The sequence below is a fragment of the Saccopteryx leptura genome, chromosome 4 (assembly GCF_036850995.1).
Source record: "Saccopteryx leptura isolate mSacLep1 chromosome 4, mSacLep1_pri_phased_curated, whole genome shotgun sequence".
NCBI lineage: Eukaryota > Metazoa > Chordata > Mammalia > Chiroptera > Emballonuridae > Saccopteryx > Saccopteryx leptura.
In genome coordinates, this window is record NC_089506.1 from 137,510,329 (window position 1) to 137,534,260 (window position 23,932).

Consider the following 23,932-nt stretch of genomic DNA (forward strand, 5'->3'; position numbering starts at 1 on the left):
TCTCACTGTTGCTGCTGGTCTTGGCCGCTCCTTCCTTCCCTGCTGCTCCTGCCTTGGTTTTCTCACTGCGCCGGCTGCTTAGCATGTTGCATATCGTGAGAATAAGCTGCTCCTGGTCCTGGCATTGCTTTTTGAGGGAAACATTTTTTTCTTTGTGCAAGCCAAGGAGTTCCTTCTATGGGGAGAAAGCTGGAGTGCTGATTGGAAACATGCATGATTGCTGGTTTAAATTTGGCTTATTTGCAACAGGCAGAAGTTGGGAGAGATAGAGAGAGGTTCTCCTGGTTCTGAGGTGGTTCCCACATCTGTTTTTTATTAGGAGCACTGTGGAGAAAAGATTCTGAAATTAAATCAGTTGTGGAATAATAAAGTAGATCTCAATATGGGGGATTATAAATGATTGCCCTAGAAAATGAAGGGACAACTTGTCATCCCCTGGGTTCCTTACTTTTTTGAAGGTGGTTTGGCACTAATAGAAGCTGGAGAGGTCTCCTGTACACTCTCTATCCCCAGAGGATGAAGGTGATATTTTACTCTTTCTTCCTAAAGAATCTAAATGCATGTTTTCAGGGCACAGAGTGCACAGCCAGCCAGGAGCCCTTCACCCACATGTCTCTAGTCCTCTGGGACTTACAGCAACCAGGGGTCTTCTTAGTGATAGAACCAGATTTGTATCTTTAGGGAGAGCAGGCCTGCTAATCTTACCTGTTCTGGAGCTCTAAAGTAGTACTTTAGAAATAGGCATTGGGCAGAAGTTGTCAAAGAGAAAAGATTTTGGTTTTTTTCTTAAATGTTATTGACTGTCTTTCTCATCATTCCAGCTCCTGACCTCTGTAGAGGTCAACATCATAATCTAAAGAAGACACCCAGCCCTCATAAGTGCTGTTCTCTGCATATTCTCATATGTTGATGTGTTGTTTTCTTCTCCCACATTGAATGTAAGAACTATACTAGCTGAGATCTTGTTACTGCCTTATGTTTCCTATGCTCAGAGCAGTGTGTGGAATATTATGAACACTTTACAATCAGATGTTGACTACATGAATCAAGGAAGCATTGATGGAAACTCTCTGCCCATGGAAGGTATTTCTGGATTCTGTCTTGGAATCTTGAGTGCTTAATAGAGATGGCCCTGCCTTGGGATTGAACCTCCCCCTCCCCAGCCCAGAGCTGTAATAGATAATTCCAATCCCTCTAAGGTCTAATATTCACCTACATTTTGGGGTTTAGATAGGCAGATGACCTTCCAGAGCACTTTAAATTACCACAATTTGGGGAACTTTTACATTTACTTGAAACACCCACATCAGGGAACTTGGAATATTAGAACAATAATCGTCCATTCACTCCTTCAATGGCCACCTAATTTTGTGACTTTCCTCATTTCCCTCATTGTAATTTCTCTGCTAGGGGGTAAGGTCACCTCTTCATGCTTCACCTGAGAGAAAAGTTGTAATTGTAATAATTTCTGTTGACTATCTTGAGTCTGAAAGTGAGAGGCAGTTCATTCCAAATAAGAGGGCCTATAACAGGCCATGTTCTAGCTTGGCTCTCCTAAGGCAAGGATGTCTCATTCTGTGCTCACACATTTGAAATGGTTTTGGAGGAAAATTTTACCACAGAGGGTTGTGACTAAACACAGCCTTGTGACTACTAACTCATTATTTTTGTTGTTTTGTGTAGAAAACAAAGGAGTCTTTTTGAAATAGTTTCCTAAATGATGTCTGTCTCAGAGTTTCAAACCTTTTATTTGCTAGCTAATAGAAAAATTTCTGATTTATGTGGTTCAAGTAAAAAGGAGCAAACCTTCCTAATCGTTAAAAAGAGTTGTTCTAAATTTCTTGAGTTTGCATGTAATTCACTATAACCTTTCCAGCTTTTCTGATTGTAATGAGTATATACCTCCAAATTCTATGAGTAATTGATTTACTTTCTCCTTTTAATTCAAAATTTCCAGGCATTCGGGGACACTTATTGGTTGTGCTCAATTAGCTGCAACAGGGTATGGCCAACATCTCGATTTCTACCTGTGAGCCAAGTTACCCATGTGACCATTCTGAGTTTTGTTAGAATTGGTTAACATGAATCTTCCCCTGGAGAGCTCTAAACAGAGAATTTTTCCTCATGAGGGATCATGTACATAGCAATATTTCACAACCTTCACATATTCAGGATGGAGTAGAATTAGAAACCTGACTTGTTTAGCTCCATCAGTTCTTCAAATGTCAACTCATTAAAGAATAACAAGAAAGAATTTAGCTTTCATTGAAGCTAAAAGCAACCTTGGATAGTACTTAAACAAACACCCTCATTTTACAGATCAGAATCTGAGGCACAATTGCCCTGGCCAAGATCACAAAGGTAGTTTAGGACAGAGCTGGGAAAACTCAGGCAGACTCACTTGAGAAGTGATGGTGTGATTCTGGCAAATTACCTCTAAAACCTTTGCTAACCCACATCTTTCCCTCCCCCTATTTTCTTTAATAAAGATAAGAGTTTAATTTCCAAATAAATGCATTACAATCATAATTATAAAATCACGTAAGAAGGCAATAAATAGATAGTCAAATGTTCTGGTATGTTTTAAAGTGTCTACCTCATATAGTTTGTGAAATAAAATAACTTAATCCAAACTTGAGAAACCTTGGTGAAATCCTTGAACAAAAGCTTATCATAGTAACAGGCATTCTGAAATTTTGATGATATTATTAAGATTGTTTAGGCTCTTTGACTTCTCTCCAAAGAAATTGATAATGTATCTCTGACTATGTCAATGGAAGAAGTGTATATAGACTAATGTTAGTATTAAGCCCAAAACTCTCATTTATTTGAGAGATACCAAAGATGGTAAAAAGAAACAATTTACAGAACAGAGAAGCACAGTTTATTGGTTGTAATAGCATAAAACAAATATAGGCAGGCCAATGATTTATTTACCTAATGGAGTCCTAAGGAGATCTACTATGATGACTATTTAGTATATTAACTTTTTTTGTTTATAAGTTTTGCCTCTAGAGTATATATAACTTATCCAGAAATGGGAATTTTACAAACTTTATTTCAGACATTCTAATGAATACCGATTCTTATTTAGTATAGCTGATCTTAAAGTTTATACGGTTTTGCATATTTGAGTTTTAAAATCATCTCTTTCTCTCAGAGATTTGAACACACTTTACCACAATTAGGTTAGCATAGTATTATCTGTGAATTATATTTTGCTAATGGAAATATGAATCTCAAGACAAAAGAGGAACAGTAAGGGTGGTGTTCACTAAAAACTGATACACTAATGACTGCCTTAAGCAAGAGATCACACCCTGTTGTTATCATGTATTTTTCACCTAACTTTTAAAAAATTTGCTATTGGAGAGTGGAAAATAAAATGTGGTAATGTCCTTTTATCATTAGAACCGAAATATCTTAAAGGAAAGATAGTCCTTTGTGTCTTTTGTTCAGATGATATATGAAAAAGCAGGAAGAACAGTGCCCTGTAGGTTTATATTTAGAACCTATATGATTCATCTTTTCTTCAGTTCAGGATCATTTTAATCCCTGCTGGTCAGAGTAAGCTCTGGAAAACAATATGACCAACCTAATTACTTTCTTTCTTTTTAAAAATGGCTGACTTTTTATCCTTAGTCCATCTTTTAGGAAAATTTAATTTTGTTGAATTTGGCAGGTTAGCTTGATGTAAATTTATTTTCTAAAAATCACAAGCAATTTATTTACAAGAAATGAGAAGTAATTTCCTAATGGCTATTGCTGTTATAGAGGTAGTCATAATAGCCTTCTTCATATTTTCCATTTTTCACCATTTGAAATAATTCTAAAGAGTAAGAGGGCTGTTGAGTGTACTGCCAGTGAACTTTAGACAATGGAACAAAGAACATCAGTGACATGTTAGTTTCCCTTGGGAAAGCCAGGCTATCATTAAATAATCAGGAGCTTGAGAAACCTTGGTGAATTCCTTGAGGAAAAGTTTATCAGTAGTAAAGGGCATTGTGAAAGTTGTTGGAGCTATTCCTTTTACCCTTTTCCAAAAGACTTTATTGACTTGATACTATTTTACATGTAGAGTCAATAGAGCATGTCTCATCCTCCCTTCCCCTGCTTCCTCCAAAAAACCCCTCAAAACTGACTCCAATTCAATTAGTTACAGAGTAAGCTCCAGTATCTCAAAAGAAATAAAAACACTAATATTAAATAATACTCCCTAAAAACTTATTTCTTCTACCCCCACCTAACACATGCTCTTAACAAAGTATACAGGGTCATTTTCAAAACATATTGAAGGTGGGAGGACAAGGTGGCAATGGAGTAGGCGGATGTATCAACTTCCACCTCCCAGAACCAAAGTGGATTACAAACTAATTTTAAGACCATCATCTGAAAAAACCAACTTTAGACTAAACTAAGAGGACTCTTCAACCAAGGAACACTGAAGAAGCCACACTGACACTGGTAGGAAAAGCAGAAATGCAGAGAGGGCTGCCCAACTCCCTGGAGCGAATGGCAGCCCGGAGAGACTTGCATGGTGGGAAGTGAGTTTAGCAGAGAGGGCAGGGTCCTGAGCCCCAGGAACAAAGGCCCAGCCTGCAGCCCCAGAGCCTAGAAGAGGCATATGGACAGTATTTAGCTGGAAACAAGTCAGGATACTGTTTGTGAGAAAGGGACTGATTTCTCAGACCCAGGATTCTTCTTAAAAAGACCGCACAGAAAACCTCTCTCACAACCACTCACCTGGGGCTCCAGGGGACAGGGAGAGAGGAGAGGACCAGAGCAGCAGGAAGAGAGTGTAATCTAGGAGGCACAGGGAGAAACACTTTGAGGGACAACCACCTTAACCCCTGGGCTGAGTCACTCCCCAAATATGAAGTGAATATTTCCCCTGGAAACAGCAATACCAGCAAAGGGAAGCAGGACATCAGCCAAACAAGCTCTCCCACGGTACTTAGAGCAGAGTCATTTAGAAGGAGGAAGCTTTTGGGTCTACTGTATTGAGTGTTAGGGTCTGAATGCAGCGCCCCCACCAACACAACTGAGGGCTCACCTGAGGGTAGGCAGCAGCGGGACAGGAAAGCATGGTTCTGTTGGCAAGGGCAAAAGCTGACTGGCCACCACTGAGGCCCAGGTGTGAGCTCAGTCTTGCTGGGCTAAGGCAGAAGGGACACGCAAAAATGGTCAAGCCCAGCTGCAAGCCGCCTGCAATCCAGCCTGCAGGGGAAGGGTAGGACCCCTGGAAGGGGCCGACACCCGACCTTGAGCAAGGGCTCAGCAGCGAAGCCTCACCCGGCCCAAAAGAACCAAGGCTTGCAGCCTGATGCACAAGCTGGTTTCTCTCGCCGGGCTGGAGCGAAAATCCAGAACAGGCAGAGTCCCGAAACTGAGCAAGGGCACACAGCCCCACCCGGCCCGTAGAGCCAAGGTTTGCAGCCATCCCACAAGTGGGATCCTCCTTCAGAGGCAGGGCGAAAGCCCGGAATCAGGCAGAGACCTGCAGCTGAGCAAAGGTGCTCACCCCTGCCCTCAGGGCCAAAGGCTTGCGGCCCAGTGCAGAGCATAACCCTACCCTTGGGAGTGGGGCAAAGGCCAAGGCCACTGAGGCTTGTACACCCGAGCACATGATCACAGCCTCTCCCATGAAGGAGAGGCGGAAACCACAGCCACAGTGGGATAGCACTCACAACCACCATACCCGAATGCCCTAGGCAGCAGCAGCAGAGGGGGTGGTGGGCCTGCAGACAGACCACACCTAGGGAAGACAGAAGCCACACCCAGTGACTCCAGTGGCCAAAATCTTCTTTTACACAGACAAAATGAGAAGGCAGAGAAATGCAACACAAATGAATCAAGAGAAATCCCCAGAAAAGACCTGAATTATTCAGATATAACCAAATTACTGGATGCAGAATTTAAAATAACGATTGTTAGGATGCTCTAAGATCTTAGAACAACAAGGGATCATCATTACAAACACCTAAATAAAGACATAGCAAATATAAAAAAGGACATTGAAATAATAAAAAAGAATCAACTAGCAATCAACCACTAACACCACTACATAGATATTGAAGAATGAAACTTAATAAAAAAACAACAGACTTAAAGGACACACTAGATCAACTAGATTTAATAGATATCTTCAGAACCTTTCACGCAAAAGCAGCAGAATATACATTCTTTTCAAGTGCTCATGGTACATTCTCTAGGATAGACCACATGTTAGGGCACAAAAGTGGTCTCAACAAATTAAGAGGATTGAAATCATATCGACCACTTTCTCTGATCACAATGGCATTAAACTAGAAATCAACCACAACAGAAAAACTGAAAAATACTCAAACACTTGGAAACTAAATAGCATATTATTAAATAATGAATGGGTTAACAATGAGATCAAAGAAGAAATTTAAAAAATCCTAGAAACAAATGATAACAAGCATACCTCAACTCCAAATTTATTGAACACAGCAACAGCAGTCCTGAGAGGGAAGTTCATAGCATTACAGGCATAACTTAAGAAGCTAGAAAAAGCTCAAACAAACAACTTGACCCTGCATCTAAAAGAACTAGAAAAAGAAGAGCAAGTAAAGCCCAGAGGTAGTAGAAGGAAGAAAATAATAAAGCTCAGAGTGGAAATAAATGACATAGAGGCTAAAGAAAAAATACAGAGGATCAATGAAACCAAGAGCTGGTTTTTTGTAAAGGTAAACAAGATCAATGAACCTTTAACCAGACTCACCAAGAAAAAAAGAGAGAGGTTTCAAATAAATAAAATTAGAAATGAGAGTGAGAAATAACAACTGACAAAACAGTAATACAAAGGATTGTAAGAAAATATTATAAAAAACTGTATGCCAAAAAACTAAAAAACCTAGATGAAATGGACAAATTCCTTAAAACATATAATCTTTCAAAAATTAATCTGGAAGAATCAGAAAACCTAAACAGACCAATTACAACAAATAAGATTGAAACGGTTATCAAAAAACTCCCAAAAAACAAAAGTCCTGGGCCTGATGGCTTCATAAGTGAATTCTACCAAATATTCAAAGAAGAACTAACTCCTATTCTTCTCAATCTATTTCAAAAAATTTAAGAAGAAGAACTTCCAAGCTACTTTTACTACTTTTATGAGGCGAGCATTATTCTGAATCCAAAACCAGGCAAAGACAACACAAAAAAAGAAAATTATAGGCCAATATCCCTGATGAATTTACATGCTAAAATCCTCAACAAAATATTAGCAAACCGGATCCAGCAAAATATGAAAAAATTAATATACCATTATCAAGTGGGATTTATTCTTGGGAGGCAAGGCTGGTACAGTATTTACAAATCAATCAATTTGATTTATCACATAATCAAAAAGAAGAAGAAACCACATGATAATTTCAATAGATACAGAAAAAGCATTTGATATAATGCAGCACCCATTCATGATCAAAACTCTCAGCAAAGTTGGAATACAGGGAACATACTCAACATGATAAAGGCTATCTCTGACAAACCTACAGCTAATATCATACTCAATGGGCAGAAATTAAAAGCAATCCCCTAAAGATCAGGAACAAGGAAGGGGTGCTCCCTTTCACCACTCTTATTCAACATAGTTCTGGAAGTCCAAGCCACAGCAATCAGACAGGGAAAAGAAATAAAAGGCATCCAAATTGGAAAAGAAGAAGTAAAACTATCATTAGTTGCAGAAGATATAATATTGTATATAAAAAACCTTAAAGTCTCAGTCAAAAAAATACTGAACCTGATAAATAAATTCAGCAAGGTGGAAGAATGTAAAATTAATACTCAGAATCAGAGGCATTTTTATAAACCAACAATGAACTGTCAGAAAGAGACATTAAGGAAGCTATCCCCTTCACCATCACAACCAAAAAAATAAAGTACCTATGAATAAGTTTAACCAGGGAGATTAAAGACTTGTACTTGGAAAATTATAAAACATTGATAAAAGAAATCTGGGAATATACAAACAAGTGGAAGCATATACCATGCTCATGGTTAGGAAGAATAAACATCATTAAAATGTCTATATTACCCAAAGCAATTTATAAATTCAATGCAATACCAATTAAAATACCAATGACATACTTCAAAGATATAGAACACATATTCCAAAAATGTATATGGAACCAAAAGAGAACACGAATAGCCTCAGCAATCTTAAAAAGGAAGAATAAAGGGGGAGGTATTACACTTCCGAATATCAAGTTATACTACAAGGCCATTGTACTCAAAATAGCCTGGTACTGGCATAAGAACAAGCATATAGATCAATGGAACTGAACAGAGAACCCAGAAATAAACCCACACCTTTATGGACAACTGATATTTGACAAAAGAGGTAAGAGCATACAATGGAGTAAAGACAGCCTCTTCATCAAATAGTGTTGGAAAAATTGGACAGCTACCTGCAAAAAAAAATGAAACTAGATCACCAACTTACACTATTCACAAAAATCACTCAAAATGGATAAAGGAGGTAAATGTAAGCCATATAACCATAAGCCTCTTAGAAGAAAACATAGGCAGTAAGTTCTCTGACATCGCTCTCAGCAATATATTTGCCGATTTATCTCCACAGGCAAGTGAAATAAAAGACAGGATAAACAAATGGGACTATATCAAACTAAAAAGCTTTTACAGCTAAAGACAATAAGGACAGAATAAAAGGACAAACTACACAATGGGAGAACATATTTGACAATACGTCTGATAAAAGGTTAATAACCAAAATTTATAAAGAACTTGTAAAATTTAATACCAGGAAGACAAACCACCAATCAAAAAATGGGTGAAAGAAATGAATAGACACTTCTCCAAAGAGGACATACAGATGGCCAATAGGCATATGAAAAATGCTCAACATCAGTAATCATTAGAGAAATGCAAATTAAAACCACAATGAGATATCACCTCACACCAGTCAGAATGGCGCTCATCAGAAAACAACACAGAATAAGTGCTGGCGAGGATGTGGAGAAAAGGGAACCCTCCTGCACTGCTGGTGGGAGTGCAGTCTGGTGCAGCCACTGTGGAAAACAGTATGGAGATTTATCAAAAAATTGAAAATGGAACTGCCTTTTGACCTAGGTATCCCACTTTTAGGAATATACCCTGAGAACACCATAGCACTGTTTGAAAAGGAGAAATACACCCCCATATTTATGGCAGCATTGTTCACAATAGTAAAGATCTGGGAACAGCCCAAGTGTCTGTCAGTGGATGAGTGGATTAAAAAGCTTTGGTACATATACACTATGGAATACTACTCAGCCATAAAAAATGATGACATTGGATCTTTTACAACTACATGGATGAACTTTGATAACATTATACTGAGCGAAATAAGTAAATCAGAAAAAACTAAGAACTATATAATTCCATACATAAGTGGGACATAAAAATGAGACTCAGAGACATAAACAAGAGTGTGGGGGTTATGGGGAGGGGGGTGGGAGAGGGAGGAGGTTGGGGGAGGGGAGGGGCACAAAGAAAACCAGTTAGAAGGTGATAGAAGACAATTGGACTTTGGGTGAGGGGAATGCAGCATAATCAAATGTTCAAACAACCTAGAGATGTTTTCTCTGAACATATGTACCCTGATTTATCAATGTCACCCCATTAAAATTAATAATAAAAAAATCAATAAAACCATATTGAAGGTGAGGAGAAATAACAACACGTGACACTCCAATAGCACCTGGACTGGCCAGAGAATTATTGTTTTTATGGGGGAAGAAGAAATTTTTATCTACCCTTCTAAGTTCTTCCAGCTGGTCTAATAATTAAATTGACATGAGGTATATTAACAAGAGGAAATAAGTAAATTTAATTGCATATGTATATATGGAAACCCCACATACACGAGAACGTCAGAGGCAGAAGGTGAAAGGCTGTGTAGGTGCCATCCTGAGCTAGGGTGTGTTTAGGCTCCTTAGGCTCCAGAAGGGAAGAGGCTCATTTGCAGATTGATAAGAAGAGCAGATATTCAGGAATTAAACATTTGCCCAGTCCTATAGATAGGTCATACAAATTTATTTCTGGTGATAATACATGATGGACAAGGCTCTAAATTTAAATTCTTTAAGGGAGAGTGATAGTTTCTCTTTTAACCAGCAGGGTCGCAATTGCTTTCAGTAAAAATAATCCACATGGGGGTGGGGGGGCTGTGCTGAACCTCTTCACTTTTTTCACTTTATAGCTATATTGAGCCATCAAGAAATACAAGTGAAAATCAAAGCCAGGTGAATGTGCTCTATAGGAAATGCTTTTTAAAATTCAGATATGGTTATTAGAATAAAGGCCTTTGCAGAAAAGCTACTTTTATCTATTTGTTAATTTATTAATAAATACTGAAACTTTGGTCTAGGTAGCTGATAGACTACCTAACACAATTAAAGTTTAAAATGTCTTTCAAAAACCAAAATGAAATAGGGTAGACACTTTGTGAGAGAATATACTTAAACTTTTACTTTAAAAGGGAGATACCAAGACAAACCTAGCCAGTAGAAAACATATTACCTGTGATGATTCATGACCTCACCTGAGTTTAAGGCTCAATGCCAGTTAATCTATGTGATCAGAATACCTGCAGTCTGAAGAATCATTTTAGTGTAACTACAAATTAGTTGTACCTCCAGGCACCAGCCAGAAGGAAATGAACATTATCTCTGGAGTAATCCAGTCATTACTCAATCCTCATAGAACTTTCATAGATAGATCCTGAATGGATAAATCATCACAATTAGAAATCACAAACAAGCTACCAAAACGGAGAATCGGCTGAGATAATAGCTGAACCAGACCCATGAGATTCGGTGGTGGTTGGTAGGTGAGCCTGGGCAGTCTAACTTCAGAATTAAATAAACATATTTAATTAAGTGAAAGAAGTTAAATTCAAGCAAAGAATAAAAAAAGAAGGTAATAAAACCTCTGTAAAGTAAAAAAAAATTTTTTTGAAGTTAAAATCTCACTGAAGATTTTACAGATTACACCTAATATTAGATTAGATATAATTTGGGGAAACAACAATATAGAGCTGGAGAAATTTCTCAGAATATAACAAAAAGAAAAGGTGATGCAAGATAAGAAAGAGTAAAAGAAAAGAGGAAAATCAAATTGTTTAACATATATCTAACTGGAGTACCAGAAAGCCTTGTTAGATAAATATGTGACAGGGCAATGGCTAAGAATTTTCCCGAATTGACAGACTTGATAAAAAGCATCAATCATTAGCCTTTATAGATGAGCATACATCTAAGGAAGAGCAACTAGATACCCGAAGGTCTTGAAACAATGGCAGAAAATATTTAGTTTTGGTAAGAAAAACTTTCTTTTTAGAGAATTAATAGTCTAATAATTTCCTCAATTTAATAATTCTCAAATATTTTAAGATTTATCAGAAATGAGAGGTATTCAATATACTATTTATTTAATGTTAGAGGATTGAACTAGAACTCTGGGTCTGAGTTATAGGGAGGTAGTTTGGAGGTGTATTATAAGGGAAATATTCATATAAGTAGAGTGGTTACACTTCAAACACTGAGCTGTTCTTCTTCACTAGAGTTTATAGGATCATTTTTAAAGAAACTTTGGGTGGGTAACTCTTGCACTGGATCAAAAATTGGACTAAAAGAACTAAATAAACTCTCTACCAACTATAAGATTCTAAAATAATGATAGCAGTAATATATTAAAAATGTTCTAAGTACCACAAAAGCATCAATTTATTCAGACTTTGCAAAACTCTGTCAGTTAAGTATTATCTGTTTTGCAGGCGAAGATGCTATAGTCCAGAGAATTTAAGTAACTTGCTGAGGATATATGACTTTTATGGGGTATGACAGACTTTAATCCAGAACTGCTTTGCTCCCAAGCAGGAAACTTTCAATTATGCCTTACTAAATCTCAGGATAAGGACTATCAAATCAGTTCTAATCTTGTCATATTCTCACAGAAAAAAATCTCCTCTTCTCACAATATTTGTGTAGAAAATATGAACCAAAATTGACAAAAACAGGCACACTCACATGCATACACACCTTCATGATTCAGAGTAAGATAGCCACTGAGATAACTATTTCATCTGAATGTGATCTTTATCCAAAACTCAAAAACTGGCATCACTAAACCATCATGTAGGATTTCCAAGTGACCTGACCTTGGCATTGCTCATGGAAGGTGGAGATTGACTCATCAGTGCAACCTGAAGCTTGGTGAAACTCCAGACATACAGAAATCTTCAGAGTTTTTGCCCCTTATAGCCCCTCAAAATGAATGTGTGGACATCATATACTAATGAGGAACTGTTTGGGCTACTCTCTAGTCATTTTGCTTAAGTGGGTGACATTTATTTACTCTTTCTTGACATACTGTTTCATGGTTCTTCAGTACAATCAGATGATATACAATACTTTATGTATAGAATCTGCTTTTTTGCTTTTCTGTAAAGCTCTCCACCCATCCTCTCCCACTTATCAGTTAAGATTTATTAGGGAAAAATGCTTTAATGTTTTCTATATTATTAGAATATTACAAATATGGAATGCTAAGCTAAATCTGACATTTTTTTCTTTAGCTGACTAAACTATTCCCTTTTCATTACAAGCACAGAAGTTAAGCATGTGTCAGCATTAATTGAATTTCCTGAGTTGTGTTTGTAATTTAACCTGATTCTACAATTAGAATTTTAATAAGATAAGTCCCATAGTTATCTTTACTAGGTACGTGTTTATTTTCATGTTCACTCTCACTGATTCTTTTGCCAATATGGCAGGTTTTCATTCTGATTACCATAAAAATGCATTTATTTTAGTGGGCAGAATTACAGAATTACTGTAGTTTAATGATGCTTTTTCTTTGTTTGGTGTCCAGGTCATTGCTCTAATTTTCCAATACAATCATGGCTAGGGAAAATCATGCTAAAACACGCTGGTAGTATCATAAATTCTTGTAACTTTGAAGATTTTTCTCAATGTGTAAATTCAGAAGTATGAAATGGATTTTGCTTTGGGTGGTTTTGGAGGGGTAGTCATGCAAGAAATTGGTTTCAAAACAATAATTCCCACCATCTGTGCACCAGAAAATACGTTCAAGGGCCTAATAGCAACCCCTGGACAGATAGCAGAAAAGAGCTCAGGAAATCATTGAGATCGTCTACCATTTTGGAAAAATAATTGGGAAAAAATGACTTTACAGAACTGGCTTTGTTTGAGGGAGGGCATCCTAATACTTTTAGAAAAATGCTTATATTTTGTTGTCATTGTTTACATGACGTGACTTACTGCTACCTTACTGACAAAGTACTATCTTCCCTTCTCGTATTTATGAAAGTTTTATACCTGCACTATCAGGTCCTATAAAGGGTCTCAGTGTTTAAAAGAATATAGAGAAATATGAGTGATTAAAGAGTATGGAAATGCTGAATTTGCAAAGATTGCTTTCCTTAGGTAAAACATCCTCCTAACTTTAAGCCCTCTCCAGGGGGCTAAGGAAAACTTTAAATATCCATTCAGAAATTTTCACAGCCACACATCTCTTTGAAAGGAATTAGGTTACATAGTTGATGTAGTTAACTCAGATTGCTTGGGTGATTCAGATCCCAAAGTCAGCAGTACATCTGTGCAGCATGCTCATCTGAAGGTGTTGAGGGAGTGGGGGCCGGAGAATGAGCTGGTGAAAGGTAATATAGAGGAAAATCATATACTAAAAATGGTTTTTGATGCTATCTGGTTTTCTTAAAAATCATTCTTTGAAAAAGAAATACCAACTTGCAATCTGTTTGTGGTCAAACATATTAAAATAAAACATCTTTTGTTTCATTAGCTCAGGTATCCTCTACTTCTGTTGAGCATCTGGCAGGCAGGGAGAGCTGGAGGGAAGTGAATCTCTTAATCAGTTGGTGATCTAGAGGGTACACCATTTATTCACTTCTGCTTTGCAAGAAGGAGGCCCAGGATCTGTGCTTTCAGAGCAAAGTTAGTTGCTCTATTTGATGTTTGAATTTCATTTTACATAGAATCTTTAAGCTTTAAAGACATATTTATGCTTAAATAGTTTCATCTCCAGAGGGTGTTGCACCTGACCTATTTTATAGTTTCTAATTCTTCAGAGATGTTCAGAGGATCAGATCATGCCCTCTTTCATGAAAATTATGATGAAGGCTTATCACCACCACAACCCACTCTATTCCTTAAACAGATTTCACAGAACTTGGCCAGTTTCTATTTACTCAGTTTCATATAACCAACTGTAAAAAACAATTGTTGCTATCTTTCCATTTTAATTTTTTTGATATTTCAAAACTAAAGATTTCTTCTGCAGTGAGAGATTTATATTAAGAGGTGGATAGAATGCACTCAATTATTAAGAACTTGGTATAGATTAATAGACATTTCTATCAACTATGATTAGATCACCAAAGTTAAAAATATATAATTTTTTTCAGAAAAAAACATTTTCTTTCATATTTTATATAGCTTAGCTTAATGTTGCATATTTATTTGTGGTAGAAAAACATTATTTTAAGCAAAAAAGTTCAAATGCACATTGTTGTCTTTAATTAAAATAAAAACTTTTTGATTTGGGAGTACCCTTCTGGAGTAAAAGGATTTTGACATCACATTTTGTCCATGTTCTTAGAAATGTCTGGTAAAAAGATATTTGAGCTTTAGTTGAAGATAAAAAATATAAGAATTTCAATTACACTTGAAAGAAAAACGCCTACCTGAGACTAACCACAGTATTGGAAGGGCTTAGGTATTTTTAAATAAATGTCTTAGTTTGGGCCCATTTGTCTACATTGAAAGGGAGAGTGCTCTTTCTGTAAGGTATTTTTCTCCACCGAGAAGGAAGGAAGGGGCCGGAGCCACAAAGTGTGGAATAATAAAAGGCTTTATTGAATACCGCATGCACTTCCCACCCAACGAGGTTCCCTGGCCCCAAGGAAAGATGGAGGCCAGGAAAGTCGCAAATGGTGACCCACGTGGGAGATATTTAAAGGGTCCCTAGGGTGGTCAAGCTAATATGATGTGGTGAAATCTCACTGGCTGGCAGACAGCCGCTTTTTTCCAAAGGACTCCTGGGAAGTTTCTTTTGGTGTGCTTGGTTGTGGGCGGTCCTAGCCAAAGTTCCCAGCTAGGGAACCCACGTGACCTTTCCCCATTATCCACCGATCTTACATTCTGACCTTTTGTGTTAAATAGAATAGGGGCACCGTTTATTCATCTGGCTACTTCCTGCTGATTAGGGGCATCGTGGGGAGGGGGAGATCAGAAGGTGGTGGCTTTGAGGGGTGTCAGGAGGAACATCTGTTTGGCCGTGACTGGAGAAACTTCGTGGATGCGGTCCTGTAAAGATTTTTTTAAAAAGAGGAGTAATAGGGGGATTTGCAGGTTCCAGCCTTTTGGTGAGCTGGAGATGGATGGAGTCCAGTGGTTCCAAGTGCCAGTGGTCCTGTATGGAGGCAAGCATAAGGCAAAACTGCATGTCAGGAGTGACGTAAAAATGGGAAAGGAAGGGGTCCCACCCATTTCCATAACCAAGACCCATGAGGGAACTAGAGGTCCAGAGTGTGATGGCAAAACAGAGAAGGTAGCCCCCATGTCCACAAGAAATGAGATGGACTTATCCACTAGTTGCAGCATACCCTGGGTTCTCCGAGTCCAGACCATGTCCTAGAAATTTGAGCGATGCACCCACCTAGCTGGATTTGCCTCCCATTTGGGTGGCTTGTCCTCCATGTAGAAGCACTGAGGAAAAGCCTGTTGCCCAAAGGGGCAATTGCTCCACCAGTGACCAGGCTTCTTGCAGTCAGGGCAGGGCTCAGTGGGCAGCTGCAGGCAGGTGCCCTGCCGGGACCAGTGAACTTGCTTGCCACACTTAAAGCAAGCTGCTAGTGGCTCTGCTGGCCTCAGGGCTGCCACAAGAGCCTGGGTTGGAGCATTACCTTCTGCTGCATGTGGGCCTGGCAAACAGCCTTGGCCTGTTTCTACTAGTTGGGACCATTAAAAACTTTAAATGCTATGTTAACAGGTCCCAGATAGGGGTTTGGGGGGTTGAGAATAAGAGGAGGGGGGCTCGTGGAGAGCCCAGCACCCAGATCCGGCTAGAAACGCTGGAGCCAGAGGCAGGACAGGGCCAGAACTTACTGTAAGAAAATTGGGGTTGGGCCTTGGTGTCCTTCAAACTGGTGTAAGAGCCAATAGTAGGTGGAGAATGGCCTGAAGGAGGAGGGGTTTAAGAACACAGTGGAGAAGGGAGGGGCCCCGGCTAGTAGTGGTGAATAAGAAACAGGATTTTGCGAAGGGAAGGGAGGGGGCTCCTGGAGGAAAGAGACCGAGTGAAGAAGTCTGCAGAGGGATCAGAGAGAAGTCCTGAGAGAGGGGCACCCCCAGGGGTCAGGCAGGAGGGGGAGAGAGTTGGGAGTCTGCGGAGAAGGAAAGATCAGGAGTGGAGGTTTAGGTGAGGTTTCTCTGGCCAAAAAAAAGGGCCTGCATAATGGAAGAGGCAGCACAGAGATTAAGGACAGGCACATAAATAATTAGAAGCCATGAATGTAAGAGATCTCCAATCAGTTCTCAGCTTTTTTGGTGATAAATTGGTGAGGGTGTTAAAACTGAAAGTCTCTTCAGGAGGCTAATTTAGGGGTTCTTTGGCCTGGCCACAGCGAAGAAGAAGAACAGTTTCTTTTTCTTTAGGGAGGGAGATTCCTGTGCCCCCACGGCCACTCTCAGTCCTCGGAGTGGTTAGATTTGAGTATCAGCATCCCAAAACTCAAGCTCTTGCCATGGACAGATAAGTTAAAGTGGATGTGCTCAGGACATATCCACAGGTACACTCACTCAGAATGGAAAAGACTTCCCTGACATAGCTACAGTTTCCGGGAAGGGAGTCTTGGTGGAAAAAACTCAAGGGTGGCTGGAGACAGGGGCCTTACCACACCATATGCCAAAGTGGGTGGAAGGTCAGAGATCCTGGTTCTTTCTCGAAGAGGACGAGGATAGGAGCGGCCCCAGCAGGCTTCTAACTCCTCCTGAGTTTTCAGCACCAAAATGTAAGGTTTTTTTCCCCGCCAAGAAGGAAGGAAGGGACCAGAGCCACAAAGTGTGGAATAATAAAAGGCTTTATAGAGTATAGCATGCACTTCCCACCCAACAAGGTTCCCTGGCCCCGAGGAAAGATGGAGGCCAGGGAAATTGCAAGTGGTGACCCGCGTGGGAGATATTTAAAGGGTCCCTAGGGTGGTCGAGCTAATATGACATGGTGAAATCTCACTGGCTGGAAGATGGTTGCTTTTTTCCAAAGGACACCTGGGAAGTTTCTTTTGGCATGCTAGGCTGTGGGCAGTCCTAGCCAAAGTTCCCAGCTAGGGAACCCATTTGACCTTTTCCCATTATCTGCCGATTTTACACTTTCCATCAATTCTAGGGTTGAAAAGCTACAATTCTGGTCAGCTTTTTTGTACCACTCTCATCCAGTATATATCTCTCCAGGGAATTTTCCTAATTGGTAATGGTATAACAAATTCACTCTTGCTCCTGGAGTTATTTAATATTAGCATTGCAAGGATCTTCAGGGATCCCTGTCCAATGCTTTCTTTTGTAGATGAGAATATGAAGGTCCAAAGAGGTGAAACAACTTTTCCAATGGCAATAGCATGAATTTGTCAGAATTGGACTTCAGTCATACTGTCCATGCGATTACATATTCAGTCTCTGGAATCATTATTTTACATAGATCAGTGCATTTTTTTTTTTTTTTACATATGGACCATTATTTATTCCTATAAGTTTTGGAACATTTGAAAGATAGGAATTAACCCCTCTATGTGGTTGTGGCCAAAAGGACAAATCTGATTTTGAGCTAAGAGACACAGTTTAAATGTGAGCAGTCTTTAGTTTTTCATCATTACTGCTTAGTAGTTTGTAGAATTTTCTGGAAACAATTTGCTATAGTCATTCAGTTGGACAAATTCAGGTATTTTATTTGTTTGAATCAATGACTATTTTTCCATTTTAATAGATAAATGAAATAACAAACTAATTTAAGCAATGACAATTAGTTAGGCAAAGTACATATGTTGTCAACAAACATTTTTAGTGCATTTCTAATGGACTACATTTCCTCCTCAAATAATATTCTATTTTTATCTAAGCTTCTCATTCAGCAAATGCTAAAAAGTTTAATCATCAAAACTACATTGTTCTTATTCCTATACAGAACAATATCATAACTTTATTTTTTTAATTTTCATTTATTATGTTTACATAGATTCTAGTGTCCCCTTAATTTCATCCTCCATCCCCTGTATTCCCCAAAATATGCCCTTTTCCTCTTCCCTGCAACACTCTCCCCCTTCTCTCCAGGATTTTTTTTTCTGCTTTCTATAATGTTGTGTTATGTGTGTATAATTTCACCAATCTCTTTCCCTTCTTTAGGTGACCCCTGTGTTTTGGTCGTTCGACCCCCTCTGGGGCCGTGACCCACAGGTTGAGAACCGCTGCTCTAATGATTAGTGATGTTGAGCATTTTTTTCATATGCATATTGACCATCTGTATGTCCTCTTTGGAGAAGTGTCCATTCATTTCTTTTGCCCATTTTTTTATTGGGTTGTTTATCTTCCTGGTGTTGAGTTTACAATTTTTTATAAATTTTAGTTATTACCCCTTATCAGACGTATTGTCAAATATGTTCTCTCATTGTGTGCTTTGTCTTTTTATTTTGTTCATTTTGTCTTTAGCTATGCAAAAGCTTTTTAGTTTGATATAGTTTCATTTGTTTATCCTGTCCTTTATTTCCCTTGCTTGTGGAGATAAATCAGCAAATATATTGCTGCGAGTGATGTCAGAGAGCTTATTGCCTATGTTTTCTTCTAAGATGCTTATAGTTGCACGACTTACATTTAACTCTTTTATCCATTTTGAGTTTATTTTTGTGAATGGTGTGAGTTGGTGGTCTAGTTTCATTTCTTTGCAGGTAGCTGTCCAATTTTCCCAACACCATTTGTTAAAGAGACTGTCTTTACTCCATTATATGCTCTTACCTCCTTTGTCAAATATCAGTTGTCCATAAAGGTGTGGGTTTATTTCTGGGTTCTCTGTTCTGTTCTGTTGATCTATATGTGTGTTCTTATGCCAGTATCAAGCTGTTTTGAGTACAATGGCCTTGTAGTATAACTTGATATCAGAAACTGTGATACCTCCCCCTTTATTCTTCCTTTTCAAGATTACTGAGGCCTTTTGTGTTCTTTTTTGGTTCCATATAAATTTTTGAAATATGTGTTCTATATCTTTGAAATATGTCATTGGTATTTTAATTGGTATTGCATTGAATTTATAAATTGCTTTGGGTAATATAGACATTTTAATGATGTTTATTCTTCCTAAACATGAACACGGTATATTCTTCCACTTGTTTGTATCTTCCTTGATTTCTTTTAACAGTGCTTTATAATTTTCCACGTCCAAGTCTTTAACCTCCTTGTTAAATTTACTCCTAAGTATTTTATTTTTTTGGTTGCAATAGTGAAGGAGATTGCTTTATTAATTTCTATTTCAGAGAGATCTTTGTTGTTGTATAAAAATGCCTCTGATTTCTGAGTATTAATTTTATAACTTGGTACCTTGCTGAATTTATTTATCAGGTCCAGTAGTTTTTTGACTGTGACTTTAGGATTTTCTATGTACAGTATCATATCTTCTGCAAATAATGATAGTTTTACTTCTTCTTTTCTAATTTGGATGCCTATTATTTTTTCCTCTTATCTAATTGCTGTGGCTAGGACTTCCAGAACTATGTTGAATAAGAACAGTGAAAGGGGGAACCCTGCCTTGCTCCTGCTCTTAAGGGAATTGCTTTTAACTTTTGTCCATTAAGTATTCTGTTGTTGTGGGCCTCTTATAGATAGCCTTTATCATGTTGAGTATGTTCCCTGTATTCCCACTTTGCTGAGAGTTTTGATCATAAATGGGTGCTGGATTTTATAAAATGCTTTTTCTGCATCTATTGATATTTTCATGTAATTTTCTCCTTCCTTTTGTTTATGTGATAAATCACATTGATTGATTTGCGAGTATTGTACCAGCCTTGCCTCTCCGGAATAAATCCCAGTTTATCATGGTGTATGATTTTTTTTCATGTATTACTGGATCTGGTTAGCTAATATTTTATTGAAAATTTTAGCATCTAAACTTATCAAGAATATTGGCCTATAGTTTTTTATCTTTGTGTTGTCTTTGCCTGGTTTTGGAATCAGAATTATGCTCACTTCATAAAAAGAGCTTGGAAGTTTTCTCTCCTCTTTAATTTTTTGAAATAGCTTGAGAAGCATAGGAGTTAGTTTTTCTTTAAATGTTTGGAAGAATTTGTCTGTGAAGTGATCTGGCCCAGGACTTTTGTTTGTTGGGATTTTTTTGATAACTGTTTTTATCTCATCTGTTGTAATCTGTCTATATAGGTTTTCTGATTCTTCCAGACTGATTTTTAAGAGATTATATTTTTCAATAAATTTTTCAATTTCACCCAGGTTGTCTAATTTTTTCGCATACAGTTCTTCATAGCATTTTCTTATAATCCTTTGTATTTTTGCAGTGTCAGTTGTTACTTCTCTATTCTCATTTCTAATTTTATTTATTTGAGTCTTCTCTTTTTTTTTTTTTCTTGGTGAGTCTTACAAAGGGTTTATTGATCTTGTTTACCTTTTCAAAGAACCAGCTCTTGGTTTCATTGACCCTATGTATTTTTTTTAACATTTATTTCTGATCTGATCTTTATTATTTTCTTCCCTCTACTTCCTCTGGGCTTTACTTGCTGTTCTTTTTTTAGTTCTTTTAGTTGCAGAATTTAGTTGTTTATTTGAGCTTTTTCTAGCTTTTTTTTATTGTATTTTTTTGAAGTTGGAAACGGGGAGGCAGTCAGACAGACTCCTGCATGCACCCGACCAGGATCCACCCAGCATACCAACCAGGGGGCGATGCTCTGCCCATCTGGGGCGTCACTCTGTTGCAACTAGAGCCATTCTAGTGCCTGAGGTGAGGACATGGTGCCATCCTCAGCACCCGGGCAAATTTTGCTCTAATGGAGCCTCTGCTGTGGGAGGGGAAGAGAGAGACCGAGAGGAAGGAGAGGGGGAGGGGTGGAGAAGCAGATGGGCGCTTCTCCTGTGTGCCCTGGCTGGGATGTTGAGCATTTTTTCATATGCCTATTGGCCATCTGTATATCCTCTTTGGAGAAGTGTCTATTCATTTCTTTTGCCCATTTTTTGATTGGATTGTCTTTCTGGTATTGAGTTTTACAAGTTCTTTATAAATTTTGGTTATTAACCTTTTATCAGACGTATTGTCAATTATGTTCTCCCATTATGTAGTTTCTCTTTTTATGCCATTCTTATTGTCTTTAGCTGTGCAAAAGCTTTTTAGTTTGATATAGTTTCATTTGTTTATCCTGTCTGTTATTTCACTTGCCTGTGGAGATAAATCGGCAGATATATTGCTGGGAGAGATGTCACAGTGCTTACTGTCTATGTTTTCTTCTAAGATGCTTATGGTTCTGCAGCTTACATTTAAGTCTTTTATTCATTTTGAGATTATTTTTGTTAATGGTGTAAGTTGGTGGTCTAGTTTTATTTTTTTGCAGGTAGCTGTCCAATTTTCCCAACACCATTTGATGAAGAGGCTGTCTTTACTCCAATGTATGCCCTTACCTCTTTTGTCAAATATCAGTTGTCCACAAAAGTGTGGGTTTATTTCTGGGTTCTCCGTTCTGTTCCATTGATCTAAATGCCTGTTCTTATGCCAGTACCAGGCTGTTTTGAGTACAATGGACTTGTAGTATAACTTGATATTCAGAAGTGTGATACCTCCCAGTGTATTCTTTCTTTCCAAGATTGCTGAGGCTATTAGTGTTCTCTTTTGGTTTTATATAAATATTTGGAATATGTGTTCTATATCATTGAAGTAAGTCATTGGTATTTTAATCAGTATTGCATTGAATTTATAAATTGATTTGGGTAATATAGACATTTTAATAACGTTTATTCTTCCTATCCATGAGCATGGTATATGCTTCCACTTGTTTGTATCTTTCCTGATTACTTTTATCAATGTTTTATAATTTTCTGAGTACATGTCTTTAATCTCCTGGGTTAAATTTATTTCTAGGTACTTTATTTTTTTGGTTGCAATGGTGAAGGAGATTGCTTCCTTAATTTCTCTTTCTGACTGTTCATTGTTGGTTTATAAAAATGCCTCTGATTTCTGAGTATTAATTTTACATTCTTCCACCTTGCTGAATTTATTTATCAGGTCCAGTATTTTTTTTGACTGAGACTTTAAGGTTTTTTATATACAATATTATATCTTCTGCAACTAATGATAGTTTTACTTCTTCTTTTCCAATTTGGATGCCTTTTATTTCTATTCCCTGTCTGATTGCTGTGGCTTGGACTTCCAGAACAATGTTGAATAAGAGTGGTAAAAGGGAGCACCGTTGCCTTGTCCTGATCTTAAGGGGATTGCTTTTAATTTCTGACCATTGAGTATGAGGTTAGCTGTAGGTTTGTCAGAGATGGCCTTTATCATGTTGAGTATGTTCCCTGTATTCCAACTTTGCTGAGAGTTTTGATCATGAATGGGTGCTGCATTATATCAAATGCTTTTTCTGTATCTATTGAATTTATCATGTGGTTTTTCTCCTTTCTTTTGTTTATGTAATGAATAACATTGATTGACTTGTGAATATTGTACCAATCTTGCCTCCCAAGAATAAATCCCACTTGATCATGGTGTATGATTTTTTTCATATATTGCTGGATCTGGTTTGCTAATATTTTGTTGAGGATTTTAGCACCTAAATTCATCAGGAATATTGGCCTATAATTTTCTTTTTTTGTGTTGTCTTTGCCTGGTGTTGGAATCAGAATTATACTTGCCTCATAAAAGGAGCTTAGAAGTCTTTCTTCCTCTTAAATTTTTTGAAATAGCTTGAGAAGAATAGTAGTTAGTTCTTCTTTGAATATTTGGTAGAATTCCCTTATGAAGCCATCAGGCCCAGGACTTTTTGTTGTTGTTGTTGTTGTTTTTTTTTTAATAATTTTATTTTTTTAATGGGGTGACATCAATAAATCAGGATACATATATTCAAAGATAACAAGTCCAGGTTATCTTGTCGTTCAATTATGTTGCATACCCACCACCCAAAGTCAGATTGTCCTCTGTCACCTTCTATCTTGTTTTCTTTGTGCCCCTTCCCACCCCCTTTCCCTCTCCCATTCCCCCCTCACCCCCCCCGTAACCACCACACTCTTATCAATGTCTCTTAGTTTCACTATTATGTCCCACCTACATATGGAATAATAAAGTTCCTGGTTTTTTCTGATTTATTTATTTCGCTTCGTATCATGTTATCAAGATCCCACCATTTTGCTGTAAATGTTCCGATGTCATCATTTCTTATGGCTGAGTAGTATTTCATAGTGTATATGTGCCACATCTTCTTTATCCAGTCATCTATTGACAGGCTTTTTGGTTGTTTCCATGTCCTGGCCACTGTGAACAATGCTGCAATAAACATGGGGCTGCATGTGTCTTTACATATCAATGTTTCTGAGTTTTTGGGATATATACCCAGTAGAGGGATTGCTGGGTCATAAGGTAGTTCTATTTTCAGTTTTTTGAGGAACCACCATACTTTCTTCCATAATGGTTGTACTACTTTACATTCCCACCAACAGTGTATGACGGTTCCTTTTTCTCCACAGCCTCTCCAACATTTGCTATTACCTGTCTTGCTAATGACAGCTAATCGAACAGGTGTGAGGAGGTATCTCATTGCCCTTTTGATTTGCATTTCTCTAATAGCTGAAGAAAATGAGCATCTTTTCATATATCTGTTGGCCATTTGTATTTCTTC